This window comes from Pleurodeles waltl, chromosome 11, assembly GCF_031143425.1.
Source record: "Pleurodeles waltl isolate 20211129_DDA chromosome 11, aPleWal1.hap1.20221129, whole genome shotgun sequence".
In the NCBI taxonomy this organism is placed as follows: domain Eukaryota; kingdom Metazoa; phylum Chordata; class Amphibia; order Caudata; family Salamandridae; genus Pleurodeles; species Pleurodeles waltl.
Window position 1 is genome coordinate 238,402,042 of NC_090450.1, and position 13,195 is coordinate 238,415,236.

The 13,195-nt window shown below is 42.0% G+C and overlaps 1 protein-coding gene across 1 annotated transcript in view; it reads right to left on the bottom strand.

Moving 5' to 3' along the window:
* SCG2 (secretogranin II) overlaps positions 1-12,734 on the bottom strand; it is an 82,666-nt gene extending 69,932 nt beyond the window's left edge. The window contains exon 1 of the mRNA XM_069213480.1: positions 12,501-12,734. The gene's annotated coding sequence lies outside the window, so the exon portion shown is untranslated. The remainder of the gene's footprint in view (positions 1-12,500) is intronic.
* Positions 12,735-13,195: the final 461 nt, after the last annotated feature.

A 13,195-nucleotide genomic window follows, 5' to 3' on the forward strand; every position in this document is an offset into this window, starting at 1 on the left:
AACAACAACACAAAGTATCACATTAAACAAGAGTCTCTGTTTTTTCCATCAAATTCAGACTAAGGATAGATGTCATAAAACCAAACATTTAAAGGGAAACGGCAGGTATTCCAGGGACATGTACTTTTTGAAGCTAGCATAAGAGTGTGAAGTCATCAATGCTTCCCTTCTTCAGCACCATTGCAGAAAAAACATATGGTAAACACAGAATAATGTCATTCTTAATTAAAACATGACCCTGCTAGATAATGGTTCATCTAACTGCATGCATCGCCCTGGATACACAGTTGCTAGGGTAGCTATATGCAAAGAAAATTGCGTAGTTTATTCTCTAATAAAAGTCTATTATTGAATGCATTCAAAGCGTCCACAAGACAACTATTATTCTGCGTAATGTGCATCGCACGCGCTCACAGCATTACAGAACAAAGCATGTTGGGAACGTACGTACTCATTTAAATGGCAACATGAAAACATCTTTCACTCCAAAATGGGTTTTTGTTTCTGTACACAGATGTTGTCAGCAAATAGCGGAATGCCAGAGCAGGATTGTTTTTCTCTAAGGATGTTATTTCTTTCTGGCACATTTTTACCACTGCCAACATTCCGTGATATATGACACGACGAGAACATAGTGACAAAAAAATAATCAAATTACCTACTTCATGCAGTTACACTAATAGTTAACGGCAGAGCAAAGGCTCAGTTTTGCATTCCGTAATCACTATTAAGTGTATGTCTTCTGGCTGTTATGTAAACGAATACTGAAGCAAGATATAATTTTAATATTTTAAGATAAATATGCCCACTCATCAATTTTATAGTTGTCTAAGATACTCAAGTTCACCGTTATTTTCAGAGCCCTTGGCTTAGCACAACGAAGATTTGCACAGAATACCAAATGCAGTTATTTTCTCGTGTGAAGATTGTCAGGGGGGTGGTTGCCACTGCCAGACATTAAGGGCATCAATGTGACTTTCAGAATGACAACTCTCCAATGTGTCCTTCCATTGATCAGTCCAGTGAAACTAGTGCTTGTACTTTAACATGCATCTAGTTTCCCAGAGATTCCTCTACTTTTTTGTGTAAAGAGACAGTATTTCCACTTTGCAGCCCAGCTGTTTGGTCTTTTTATGGCAACAAGGGTATTTACCAAGATCTTATCAACAGTGTTAGAGGTATTACATTCCAGGGTTATTAACGTATTTCTATATCGTGATGACTGTCTGATCTCTTTTCCCCATATACAAAGGGTTTCCAAACTGTCCTACTGGTTTCCTGGATGGTAAAGTCGTTTAGATGGCCACTCAACTGGAAGAAATTCACATCTCCTGAGAATGTAGGATCTCCAGTTTAGAAGAATGTCCTTGTGAACAGATCTAGAACAGGTGTTTCTTCCCAAGCCAAGAAAGGACCAATAAGTGGTTTGTTTCAGGTTTGTTCAAGGATCAGACATCAGCCTGAGAGTGGCTAACATATCAAAGAAAGGTGGCAGATTCCCTAATCATAGTTCCCTGGGCTTGCTGTCGCCTGCAACCCCTTGTCAAGCACCTTCTATCCCTTCACCTCTAGCAGCCAAGTTGAAATGGTTGTCAAAGCTGTGGAGTGTGGCTTCTGCAATCAGAGGAATGATGGTCTTGGTGGCATTAGCATCTGTGTTATGGGGGAGACGCTAAGCAACCCTTCTTGTCCAGTGAATTCTACGGAAGCAAGGCTTGTGTTTGAATTTTGCAATTTTAGGCTACCACCAGCAATCAGAGACTCTGTGATGTCCGTGACGGTGGGAGGTACAACAGTATCGAAGGGGGGCGCAGTGTACTGACACTCCTCTCTCCTCACCGTACAAGGCATATGCTAGCATAACTTGTGGGCCAATTGTTGCATTTTTAATTTAGGTTGTACAACACTATGAGTAGAGTTTTTACAGAAACTTAGGAGCACATTTACAAGCCCCCAATGCCTCCTTGCGCCACCCTAGCATCAATTTTTTCACATTCAGGAGGTGTTAACGTGGCCCATATTTACAAAGTGGTGCAATGCATGCATTGTGCTACTTTGTAACCCCTTGCACCACCTTATACCAGCACTAGGTATAATGTCTCCGAGGGGGGCGTACCCACACAGGGAGGTCCAAAAAAAAATGGTGCAGTGAAATTTACAAGATTTCACTGCAACATTTTTCCATCATTTTTAATCTTGCTCAGGGCAGGCGCTAAACTGCTGCTCGCATTATACCCTATTAGCTCCCCTGTGCTTTGCCGGACTAGTGCCATAATTTATATCGCTAATCCAGCAAAGCACCACGGTAGCGCCATCAATTATGACACTCTTGTGATAACATGTGCCAAGGTGCACTGTATAGTAAATACAGCATAATCATGGTGGTATTAGGGGGGCACAGGGTAACACAAGAAAAGTGGCACATCAGAGCTGATGCGCCACTTTCTTGTAGATATGCCCCTCACTTTTTTGATTATCACCCATGTAAAGGTTAACCTAAACATTCACAAAATACCATAGGCTGTTCCAAAACAATGACTGAAGGACCACCATGCCGAAGCGTGAAGGAGCTTCATCCAAACATGTCAATGGCCAAAGAGCACTGACCCAACGCCATGTCTGTTTATTGTGTGTGTTGTGCTGACGTGAAGTCAAGCCAATCAGCTAAAGCTATCTACAGCTAGCCCTAAAAGACGCTGAGAAGCACAGCGATCGCATGTTCTGGAAACGTTTGCTCCTGCAGCTGCATTCCTCTCTTTAGCTGATTGCCTCTGGCATTTTTTTAGTCTCCCTTTATGTATTTTTTATTGTACCGTGTATTTTCCACAATCCCATGATGACTACCCATAAGGGTTTTTTTTCCGACCTACTTTCTGTACATTTTACTTACATTTTCACAACTCCAACTTGACTATGAACCACTTGCTGTAATTTCAAAACCACGATTCCCGTCTAGATATTTGTACACCTTTGATTTTCTCGTTCATTATGCCTATGGTTTTATCTCACACACAATGAAAGTCACCAGGGTCCATCTTTGGTTCATCACCTAAAACGTTTATCCTAGAAACCACTTACATGACACTGAGCAGCCTGACACTGCACACCGAGACTACTGACCCTATTAATGTCCACTGATATTGATCACCTTGACATTGTCCATCCTGACAGTGCAGTTGCTGACACTGCAGACAAGAAGCAGCACTCGCTGACACTGCCAGCTCTGATCCTCCACAGGATGACACTGCCTGTACGCGGTGACACTACTTACTACCACACCCCAGTCAGACACCACAGACCATGGTTGACTATGCAAACATAACACTGTTCATCTTACCCTCCCTTTGATAGTGTCAAACCTGACACTTTACATCCTAGCACTCCTCAGTGGAACTACAGGCCTCATGATCCTGCACAACTGATCACCCTCCACTGATAGTCAAGACTGGAGCTGCACACCATAAGCTCTCGAGTTATATCCATCCTCTCCTGCCCACTTTGGTGTGGCACCTCGGTGTGGCAGTGCGCTTTCAAAATCATAAAAATATATAACACTGAACACCATATGGTTATAGACACGGGACCCAATATATTTTAGTTGTATAGCAGTATATTAAATAGTGTACATAAACGAACTCACATCCATTGGACCTGATTCACAAAGATTGAGCTGTGACTTCCTTCTCTAATATTTCTATTTTACTGCTTGGTTTTAGGAGTAAACTAGACTACTACAAGTGTAAGATACCGACATTACCGTAGGAAAATCATTGTGATTCAGGCTCAGGTTCTGCAGCTTTGCAAAGGATTATTGTGGTAATTATTAGGTTGTGGAATATTAGCCAGTGAGTATGTACCTCTACTTGGGCCTCCATTACAGGTGCCAAATGTAAGCCTGGATTTACTGTTACTGGGATTCCCGGTAAAATACAAGGCCAGAAAGTAAATGGGATTTTGGTACACAACATGTAGGAATCGGTGTTTCTGTGCTCACTCTATCGTTTTCTACCGCTGTCTTCCACAAATAAATTTTGTGGAGAGCTTTTGCAGGGAAAAAAATCTCTGAGCTGAATAAAATGAATTCAGCGGATGATAATCTGCATTTTCATTAGCGTGGGGCAAGAGTTCCCAGGTAAATCAGAAGGAGATGAAGTTCAGCCTTTGCTATTTGACAGATTATAGCTCACTATACATAAAATAGATGTAGCACTTTAGTGTGTGACTCTACTTAAAAAATCTTCAAACTGGTGACTCTAAAACTAAGTATCAATCCAAGACGTTGGCTAGTGCCAGTGGATTTTTGTCATGGTTGCTCAAGTCTTTTGTACCGCACAAGTCATAGCCTTTTAGGCAGCAAAGCATTGTTATTTTGTTTGTATTATTCCCACTCCGTATTCAATAGGGTAAACATCCCACAACCCGGAGGGTTTTGGTTTTAAGGCGGGTAACATATCTTTCTTAAGAATTCTAAAATGGCTACGAGCTTCACTTCCGTAACCATTGCTCACTGTGCTTTATACCAGTTTTTTTTGATAGCCCCATAGACAAAAATGCCCACTGAAATTTAGAGTTGTCCACACATTAATGAATTTTCCTTCTGATCCGCAGAGTCCAGGTGATTTACCCGGGTTTGCCATAATGACAGAGGTTGTATTTCACGCTGCTGTCCTGACATAGAAATGTGGATTCTTACTAGTGCATATTAAAGAAGTGTGTTTAAACATGGAAATATTAGTAGGGAAATTATATCAAAGGTTCTACATGTACATGTCTTTCTTTATAAACCTTTTAAAGAAAAGAGCCACAACAAAGACATTTTAAAATAAACTCATGAATTAGTGTAGCTTGAAAATAGATTTAACTTAACGTACACAACAGAATATAACCCAACATTTACTGGGATGAGTCAGTGCAGGTTCAGGGTATATTATGTGCTGGCTGGCAGTCCCTGCACAAAAGACAGGTTGGAGGAAATAAAGGGCAATGTTAAAAATTGTCTCTTAGGTCCATATTTACTAATACATTTTCCCATAGACATAGATTGGGCAACATCCTTTGATGTGTCAGTTTTTTAAAAGCATGACAGTGTCTGACCAAGGATGTGGTCAGCATGCACCTTTAGGTAATTAATGGTGTACATCCAATAAAAAAATATATTCCCTGAGCACACTTGCCCTAGGTCAGCCAAAACCTCCTTTGCCAGCATGACTATAGGAGATTTTTTCGGTGAAGCAAAAGCATAGAAAGGATAATCAAAAATGCATGTGCCAAACATGAGTGAAGACCCAAAAATGAAGGCAGAGTCAAGGAAAAATCTGGGTGTATATGAAAAGAAATGTATACCCTCATGTGTTTGTAAAAGGATACCCACTCAGTACCTTTCCCAGTTTCGCAGGCACAATTGTCACCACTTTGTTATTCGTACTACCAAATGAAGCAGAATTTTATTTCTAAAATAAGGAGATATGTTTTGAGTTTCGCACAAGGATAGCATGACAACGGTGAGATCACTTTTGGATAAAATGCAACTTTGCGCTTAATTTTCATTAGCTATTTGCCTTAAGAGCATGCTGTCAGGAGCACTAACAGGTTATAGGGCCATTAACAAATGCATTATCAGGCAATCCCTTAGAGCACACAGCGTGAAGATAAACAAGGGGATCTCATTACACTTTGATGTCAGGGCCCAAAGGGTTTTCTGTTACCAATGATAATACATCAAGATATATTGGAGGAGGGTAATAAATGAATGGGTAGACTTCCATGGGGGACAAAGGAAATTTTGTATTCGAGTGTTCATCTGGGACCATGGTGGATTTGAAGTATAACACATGCTCTTACTAGGTTTACCATTCTTATCATCTGTATTTTTTCCAAACACTTACACCGATCTTTCCGAAGTCCTTGGTTCAAATTTACTAACACTTTGAACATGGTTTGCATTACTTTCCTAATCCAAAATCGACAAAAAGTATTGCGGTGGGATTTCCTATCCAACTTAGTTGCTGCGATGCATTGTGACAATTTTTCCTATATCTGGGGTCTTATGTTTTTTTTTAACCAATTCATAAGGTAAAGTGGAACAAAGATAGGGAAAAGTACACAGATCGGTCTGAGAGAAAGATAAGACAAAAAGCTGGTCAAAATAATTACAGCACAGGTGTCCATTTTAGTTCTAACAGTGCTTTATCCATTTGAGAAATTCATAGAAGGTACATTTCTATACACTAAATCTGAATACGATTTATTTTCATAAACAATAGGCATCCTGAAATCCTGGCATGGATCCAGCCCTACTGGACCTACATTCAAAACATCTGGTCTATGTAAACATATATCCAGATTTAAGTGGCTCAAACCACATAGGTTTACACACTGAGGAATTAAGAGTGGGCAAGTGGATAAGATGTTTATCACTTAGCATTATGTGGGCTGCTCTTGAGCTGAGTACACATTTGCAGATATCCTTACATCTAAATGCATACCATGCTATGAAAACTCAAAATGCATGTTCGACATCCTGAACACATGTTGTTACAAATCCTATGGTGTGAGCACAGAAATCTTTGCAAATCATCAATTTCCATGAATACATCTGAGGCTACAGTAGCAGATTTTCTGCTGAAAAGTAGTTTATTGGCCAGCTGTTAGACCTGACATCCTTAGGGTGGTCACCCCTAACTTTTTGCCTGACTCCGTCCACTTTTTAGATACTGTTTTTGCAATTTTAAGACTCTGTGCACTTTACCACTGCTAACCAGTGCTAAAGTGCATATGCTCTCTCCTTTTAAACGTGGTAACATTGGATAATACCCAATTGGACTGTCTAATTTACCTCTAAGTCCCTATAAGAGTGCACTGTATGCCCCCAGGGCCTGTGATTAAATGGTACTAGTGGGCCTGCAGCACTGATTGTGCTACCCACTTAAGTAGCCCCTTAACCTTGTCTCAGGCCTGCCATTGCAAGGCCTGTGTGTGCAGTTTCACTGCCAATCCAACTTGGCATTTAAAAGTACTTGCCCAGCCTAAAACTCCCCTTTTTCTACATATATGACCCCCCTAAGGTATGCCCTACGTAACCCATAGGGCAGGGTGCTGTGTAGACAAAAGGCAGGACATGTACCTATGTAGGTTACATGTCCTGGTAGCGTAAAACTCCTATATTCGTTTTTACACTGCTGTGAGGCCTGCTCCCTTCATAGGCTAGCATTGGTACCTGCCCTCAAACATTGTTTGAGTAGTAGCTGCTAATCTGAAAGAAGTGGGAAGGTCATATTTAGTATGGCCAGAATGGTGATATAAAATACTGCTGACTGGTAAAGTTGGATTTAATATTACTATTTTAGAAATGCCACTTTTAGAAAGTGAACATTTCTCTTCACTTAAATCTTTCTGTGCCTTACAATCCACGTCTGGCTGGGTTTAGTTGACAGCTCCTTGTGCATTCACTCAGACACACCCCAAACCCAGGATACTCAGGCTCACTTGCATACATCTGCATTTTGAATGGGTCTGCCTGGGCTGGGAGGGTGGAGGGCCTGCCTTCACACAAAGGACTGCCACACCCCCTACTGGGACCCTGGCAGGCGGGATTGACCTGAGAGGGGACCTGGTGCACTTCTAAGCCACTCTTTGAAGTCTCCCCCACTTCAAAGGCACATTTAAGTATGCAAACAGGGCCCCTACCCCTACCAACTCAGACACTTGCTGGAGAAGAAACCTGAACCAGAACCTGCATCCTACCAAGAAGAACTGCCTGGCTGACCAAAGGACTCACCTGACTGCTTTCTGTGAAGGACTACTGACTTGCTGTTGCCCTGCTGCCTTGCTGCTCTCTGGCTGTGGTGAAGAAGTGCTCTCCCAGGGCTTGGATAGAGCTTGCCTCCTGCTCCCTGACGTCTCAGGACCAAAAAGACTTCATCTCTTCAAAAAAGGACTCCTTGTGTGTCGAAATTCGGCGCACAGCTTGCCAGAAACAATGCACAGCCTGCCCAGCGGTGAAAATGTCACCACACGCCGAACCGGAACAACGCAGCCCGACTTTGCGATGAGAAGATTGACGCAGCGCCAACGTAGCAACCGGAAATTCAACGCATGGCCCACTGGATCAACGGCAGCCAACCCGGAACAACGCGGCCCGACTTCCAGACAGGAATCGACGCAGCGCATGCCGTGCAGTAGAAAATTTGATGCAACGCCCACCGGATCGACGCAGCTCCTGTGACTTCATCCTGCCAGCGCAGGAAAACCACGCACCATCCCTGGGGCGTCTGAAAACCCCGCAACCCAAAGAGGATCCACGACCGAGGACCGGAAATCGACGCACAGCCTTCCCTGCGTGAAAACTAAACAATGCATCGCTGTGTGCAGCCCGACAAATCGACGCACACCCCCTTTGTTTCCACGCATCTCCTCCTCTGCAGTTCTTTATGGAGACTTTTAACGGCATTTTGTGCTTGAAAGAGACTTTGGGCCTGATTACAACTTTGGAGGAGGTGTTAATCCGTCCCAAATTTGACAGATATACCACCAGCCGTATTACGAGTTCCATAGGATATAATGGACTCGTAATACGGTTGGTGGTATATCTGTCACTTTACCGTCACTTTTGGGACGGATTAACACCTCCTCTAAAGTTGTAATCAGGCCCTTTGTTTGCTTTTAAAAGACTTAAGACACTTTATGTCACTTTTCAGTGATATCTCAACATATACTTATTGCATTTTAATCGTTTTGACCTGCATCTTATAAGATAAACATTATATATTTTTCCAAACACTGTGTGGTGTATTTTTGTGGGACTATATGGTGTTATTGTATGATATATTGCACAAATACTTTACACATTGCCTTCTAAGTTAAGCCTGACTGCCCAGTGCCAAGCTACCAGACGGTGGACACAGGATAATTTGGATTCAGTGTGACTTACCCTGCCAACCAAAGACCCCATTTGTAACACCAGCTGTTAGGGATAAGTTGAAAATATATCTTATAATAAGACCGCAGTGGGAACGTTGAACCACCACAGTGACAAAGCTCTAGCTGAAGCAGAATATGATTCACAAAGGACCAATTCCAGACTCCATACTGAAAAATAAACCATGCATTTCTCATCAGATGAATAAGCATGGCTGGAGGTTTTAGTTCAAGATCCATACCGTATACAAATTTCACTGCAGTCTCAAAGCATAGGTGTCCATAAACCTGCTGTTCTCAAACGATTGGAATTTAAACAGAAGTGGGTGATAAAGAGAAGAGCCGTGACTTTCGAGACAATGGGTTACCTGTTTCTGTTTTTTGTAAAATCAAGACTACAAGAGCTGCCATGAAAACTCATACTTTGGTTGTTAGAGCACGGTTTGAATTTGAATTTAACCATGTCTGCAAATGTGTACTCTGTTCACTGAAGAACATAAATAAAACACAGTCACAGACATCACCCAAAGGAAGGAACAATCTCACATCACTCCAAAATCTTCCCTGTGCCCAAATCAAACTTACATGTCCAGCATTTACCAATATTGTATGCAGGGCACAGCTACACAACACATCATAGCAGAGAACTAGAGCTTCAAAGAAAAACTATCTCTGCATTAGGCTTACAGAATGGTAAAACATGAAGACAGTGCCTTGGCCCAAAATCTTGTTCTCCTTGTAGCTGGTACAAATTGCCGAACTCCTAGTCTAGATTTCACCTCCTGCCTCTGTTTTGCACCAATTTGCCTAATCTAATCCCGGTAGGTACCTTTGCAACCCCTTTCCCTCTGTCACTGTTTTCCTATCTTTCTCTTCCTCCTCTTTTCTCTATTTTCTGACTTCCCCTCTAGCTTTGGGTCTAACTCCAAAGAACAAAATAAGTCCTGGGCCCCAAAACTCAATGCAGACGCCCACCCCGGGCAACCACCACCCCAAGTAGGTGCTGCTTTAAGGCTTTGTCTCATCTTGAACGTTAGGGCAAGAAACAAATAGCCTACAGTACTTTACATTCACTGGGTGTGGCCACAGATACAACTGTTTGAAATCACAATGGGCAAATGTCAAGGGATCGCAGCTGCACGTACATATGTCAGCTTGAGCAGAGCACGGATTTACTATACAAATCAGTGACAACATTTTATTTTGCCACAGCACTTCTACTCTTCGAAGACAGAATATTTTTATTTTAATCTGAAAGCTAATTGTGTCCAAATCTCTTGCTTCTCCGTATCCTAAAGATGGGAGTGCTTCTAACTGCACCCAGCAAATGGACAATCAAAAAATGTTCTGGAAATACCACAAAACACTAAAGGTCCCCTAAATCACGAGTACACTTCAGGAATGCGTAAATCCACGCGCACCCTGAAGGTTCACTCACATCTGCGCAGTTTTAAGGTTGTCAAGATATCCATAACAAAGTTTAAGGAGCGGATGTAACGAGAACAGGCAGATCTGCACAGTGCACCTTCACCCTCGTGAAGGTCTCATGGGGTTTATTGTTACCCAAATCAATAGTACTCATTTTGTCAACCCCTGCAGGATAAAGGATTCATCCTCTCACCTTAAAGTCACACACAGATCTCTCATGTGGATATTTTAGACTTGTCATCCACCAGACATTGATTACTTAAAGGCATATGTTCAGGTTCTGCCTACATTCTAAATCATAAACTATTCTGAGAAGCACACAGAAATAGTAAGCTTTCGTAGATTATTATGTTATGAGATGCCAGATTTTTAACCACTACATTAATGATTGCCGTTTAGATCCACTGTATGTAAAAGTATCTCCTGTCTATAATCCGAAACTCTGGTATGGATCATGTCCACATGCGCAATATTGGGCACCCCGCAGTTAGGCAGCTGTGTACGCACATCAAATAAAGGCACCGTCGAGGCTCTAGGCTGTGGAAAATGAGCATAGCGTAATTGTCGCCCTTCTCAGCCCAACAGGAGTTCAAAATATACGTTTATTTCTCATTGAAGAATGGCGCGTTCGTGTGAGGGGCGAGTGACAGGTGTGATGAGGACGGGCACAACGCTATATATCGTACTACTTTCAGATTCACGTGCACAGACACTTGTTAGCAAGCGCACTGAGTTATCCAGAATATTCTGTTAAAAAAAGCTAATCAAGATTGCTTTTGGGAATTTTCCCTATGAGACACTGTCCCTAATAATACAGAACGCGTATTTATTTGAAGGTTAAAGTTTGCGATAGAAAGCTGGTAAAAAGGATTAGCTGAAGAAAAAGAACAGCAATGTGCCTTTAAATGAATGACACACATTCCTGATGTAAACCCATCAAATGGGCTTCACGTATTAAATGCACACCACATAGAGGTAGTTTCAGGAAAAACTCCTATATTACATGGACCATAAATCGCCCTGCGTCACGACTGTTCATGTCTTCTCATTCGGGTGTGTGCAGTCGGTCAGGAAGCGTAACAATTTTTTGTCAATCGAGATGCATTTTTCACAAGAGCCCCATAGTATGCGTTCCAGCTCGTCAAGACAGATTTGTAGTTAATTTTGTATCCGCTCTCCACAGCTTCTAGAACACTTACACTACAAACTTACTACGGTTTATGAGTTACATATGGAATATTTTGTCATTCTCCAGCTTCAGAGACAGGTACTTTCTCTCTGATACAAACCATTGGCATTCAGGGTTTAGACGCAGAATTATTCCCAATAAAATGGTGATTCGGTGTCTGATTGAATAATAGTTCCATGTTGCCGTATAATGAACGAATGGACTGCAAAGCCTGGCAAATGATTAACTGCTCTCTGGGCTGTACGGTATCCTAGGCAACCTGTTAACCTCTTTCCCGGCATGTTCAGTATCTTTTCGGTTCCATCGATGCTAAATGACCGCGTGAAATGAAGATATCCTTGTAGCAGAGATCATGAGTGCCTGTGCTGGCCACACACAGGCAAATAAGAGTTGAAAACAACCATTGCCAGTGGTACAAGGATACATTTTTTGAAGTCTCGTACGTAACGAATCTATGTGTCACAATGCACGCTTTACAGAAAACAAAAATACAGCATATTGAAAGCACTAATTCAGTCAAATTATATGAAGTACCCGCCTCGGTAGCACAAGGAATTCGGGTGCATTGCACATTCTATGACTGAATTACCACAGAAAATATTTTTTTAAAACACAAGAGGGTTAGTTGCATGTTTTTCTTCAATTCAATTTGGAAACGAAAATAAGGTATGCATCAGGTGGTTATCAACACTGCTGGCTCTCATGCTGCGTTTCTTTCTTATGGGGCTACAGTACCTACACAAACCTTTTCTGTGCTACAAAATAACACAAAAGCAGGAGTACTTCTTTGCCAAACACAGTGTTTATACTGTATAATAGCATTGTATAGCGATTAAAACATATATTGTAATGTAATACACCATTCATATATTACCTACTTTAAGGCTGCACTTTCTACTTGTCAGCATGCTGGTGCAAATGTCAGAATACAAAAAAAGTCCGCACTCAAAAAACAAAGTAACCTTACCGATAGCTTATGCACGACGCTGGATTCAAAGGATGGTCTTCCTTGCCTACCCGCTTACAGTTCATCCAGTATTTTCAGCACCGGGACAGCTCCCTCTGCTTATACGTGGTGCGTCAGCTGACCGAGCTCAACCGCGGTGACGTCAGTTCACCCCCAGTTAAGCCGTTCAAAATCACAACATCGCAGGAGATGTCGGAAGCTGCTTTGTGTCTCAGCTTTGTGTTCTACCCGTTTGCGCCACTTGTCGGACGGAGATAAAAATGCACGTCGCATTTATACATTTATCCGTTCATCTAGGCTAGAGGCCTCCCTGGCTGAAACCAGGGAACAATTTGACGAGCACTGTGGCTTTTTACGAAAGCACGCCGTTGTGTTGCCCAAGGAGTTACGGGACCTCCTTGCACACGTTTGACTGAGTTTATGTGTCGGATTTGATGTTATTACAATTTTACGTGATGGAACTCGGGGTACAGGCATGTGATTTATTACTCGAGCCTGAGAAACAGCATTACAAAATATTACGCTCCGCATAGTAAGGGAACAACAGCACGTTGATACGTTACGCCGTCCAAATCCGCCCAAAAAACACCACATTTTAATTTACCATGGGCAAGTGGAAGAGTAAAAACGGCTAGTCATTGTTTTCTTACATAAACAATGAAAAACACGCAAACTCGGCTTGCTTCAGTTTAATG